Here is a 3,264-nt window from a genome sequence, read left to right as displayed (position 1 = left end):
CTCAACAACCTCCGCCTTCCGGGTTCAAGCAATTCTCCTGCCTCAGCTACTCCAGAGTAGCTGTAATCACAGGTGTGCACCACCATGCCCAGCTAATTTTTTTGTTTAGTAGAGATGAGATTTCACTATATTAGCCAGGCTGGTCTCTAACTCCTGACCTTGTTATCCACCCGCCTCGGCCTCCCAAAGTGCTGGGATTACAGGTGTGAGCCACCGCACCCGGTGAAATGCAGTTTCACCATGTTGCATCAGCTGGTCTCGAACTCCTGACCTCAGGGGATCCACCCGCATCAGCCTCCCAAAGTGATGGGTTCACAGTCATGAGTCACCACACCTGGCCTCAACCCAATTATTTTCCTGGCCTGAAATCATTCCTTGTTGGGTATGAGGCTACTGAAGCCTGCCCCGTAGAGCAGAGTGCACAGAACTGTTGATAGGCACGAACCCCGAGCTGTGACCCAGTCTTGCTTCCGCATCATGTGGAAATCTCTCGAAGGCTGTTCCTGTGCTGATTTCTGCCTCCCTGGCCAGACCCAGGCTCCCCTCATTGCCTGTGTGGGTGGGAGCCTCTTCTCTCGGGAATGGTCCGGAAGAATTTGTTCTTTTTACGGCCCCTCTGTGCTGGCCATAGTCACCTCTGTGAATTAAAGTCCTATGCATACCCGCTTTCACACACAGATCCTGGAAATACCTCATTTTGTTTTCTTCTGTTTTTTGAGATGGAGTTTCACTTTTGTTGCCCAGGCTGGAGTACAGTGGCGCGATCTCAGCTCACTGCAGCGTCCGCCTCCCGGGTTCAAGTGATTCTCCTGCCTGAGCCTCCCGAGTAGCTGAGATTACAGTCACACGTCACCGTGCCTGGTTAACTTTTTATTTGTATTTTTATTTATGTTTTGAGATGGAATTTCACTCTTGTTGCCCAGGCTGGAGTGCCGTGGCATGATCTCGGCTAACTGCAACGTCCACCTCCCAGGTTCTAGCAATTCTCCTGCCTCGGCCTCTGGAATAGCTGGGATTGCAGGCATCTGCCGCTGCACAGCTAATTTTTAAAATTTTTAATAGAGACGGGGTTTCACTACGTTGGCCGGGCTGGTCTCGAACTCCTGACGTCAAGTGATCTGCCCGCCTCAGTCTCCCAAAGTGCTGGGATGATGGGCGTGAGCTTCTGCATCCTGCCTAGACCTCATTTTCTACCTGTCGCCTGTCAGAGCTGGTGGCTCAAGGTCTCGGGCAGTCACTGGGTACCCGCCGCCATTTTTATTCCCGCTTCCCGGGGAAGTGTGGCATTTCTTTCACAGTATAACCACAGACATCAAGCTTCTCAGGATGGTCTTCACAATGGTGATTTAGCCCACGTTGGGATAGGTTCTCTTTGGGACCTCATGATTCATTTTCCAAAAGAAATCTCGCTTCTGTTTTTGCTACCTGGTCGCCATGGAGAAATGGTGTCCAAAATCTAGAAAGATACACTTGTGGCCAGGTGTGGTGGCTCATGTCTGTCATCCCAGCACTTTCGGAGGCCGAGGCGGGTGGATCACCTGAGATCGGGAGTTTGAGATCAGCCTGACCAACGTGGAGAAACCCCATCTCTACTAAACATACAAAAAAATTAGTTGGGTGTGGTGGCAGGTGCCTGTAATCCCAGCTACTTGGGAGGCTGAGGCAGGAGAATCACTTGAACCCGGGAGGCGGAGATTGTGGTGAGCTGAGATTGCATCACTGGACTCCAGCCTGGGCAACAAGAGTAAAACTCCTTTTAAAAAATAAAAACACACACAAAGAAAGACGCACTCATCAGCTGTACCCACGGCTACCTCACCCCATGACTAGGCTTCACAGAGAAGAATGAAGTTACAGGCAATTTCCCCGACTTCCATCGGCTCCGAATCCCTATCCTAAAACGCTGGGGTCTGTCGCAGCAGCTCTTCCACACAATCATGGAATTCATACAGATCATTTAAATAAATGAACGAGATTAAAGTCCAATGTGTGTATGAATTTTATTACCACATATGCAGCCAAGGAATATTTGGTTTTCATGACAGGACACGGGAGGCATCTTTAGAAAATGTTCATTCAGGCCGGTCGCAGTGGCTCATCCTTGTAATCCCAGCACTTTGGGAGGCTGAGGCGGGTGGATCATGAGGTCAGGAGTTCGAGGCCAGCCTGGCCAGCATGATGAAACCCCATCTTTACTAAAAATACAAAAGAATGAGCTGGGCATGGTGGCAGGCACTTGTAATCCCAGCTACTTGGGAGGCAGAGGCAGGAGAATCACTTGAACCCGGGAGGCGGAGGTTACGGTGAGCTGAGATTGCACCACTGCACTCCAGCCTGGATGACAGAATGAGACTCTGTCTTTAAAAAAAAAAAAAAAAAAAAAAAAACTAGGCGTTGTGGCTCATGCTTGTAATCCCAGCACTTTGGGAGGCTGAGGTGGGTGGATCATCAGGTCCAGAATTCAAGACCAGCCTGGCCAACATGGTAAAACCCATCTCTACTGAAAATAACAAAAATTAGCTGGGCATGGTGGTGGGTGCCTGTAATCCCAGCTACTGGGGAGGCTGAGGCAGACAATTGCTTGAACCCAGTAGGTGCAGCTTACAGTGAGCCGAGATCGTACCACCACACTCCAGCCTGGGAGACAGAGCGAGACTCTGTCAAAAAAAAAAAAAAGTTAATTCATTGGGCATCTTCTTCAGGTCATACAGTTTTTTAAAAAAATTAAGGTATGAGGCTGGGCATGGTGGCTCATGCCTGTAATCCCAGCACTTTGGGAGGCCGAGGCAGGCGGATCACCTGAGGTCAGGAGTTCAAGACCAGCCTGGCCAACATGGTGAAACCCCATCTTTAGTATAAATACAAAAATTAGATGGGGGTGGTGGTGGGCACCTGTTATCCCAGCTACTCGGGAGGCTGAGGCAGGAGAATTGAATTGTTCAAACCCCAGAGGCAGAGGTTGCAGTGAGCTGAGATCGCACCACTGCACTCCAGCCTGGGTGACAGAGCCAGACTCTGCCCTCCCCACCAAAAAAAAACAAAACAAAAAAACAAGAGAGCCAAGCATGGTGGCTCATCCCTATAATCCCAACACTTGAGCCGGGTGTGGTGGCTCACGCCTGTAATCTCAGCACTTTGGGAGGCTGAGGCAGATGGATCAAGAGGTCAAGAGATCAAGACCATCCTGGCCAACATGGTGAAACCCCGTCTGTACTAAAAATACAAAAAAATTAGCTGTGCATGGTGGTGGATGCCTGTATTCCC

The sequence above is a fragment of the Aotus nancymaae genome, unplaced genomic scaffold (genome assembly GCF_030222135.1).
Source record: "Aotus nancymaae isolate 86718 unplaced genomic scaffold, 86718_ANA_hifiasm-v0.15.2.pri h1tg000087l, whole genome shotgun sequence".
Classification (NCBI taxonomy): Eukaryota; Metazoa; Chordata; class Mammalia; order Primates; family Aotidae; genus Aotus; species Aotus nancymaae.
Note: the sequence above shows the minus strand (reverse complement) of the source record.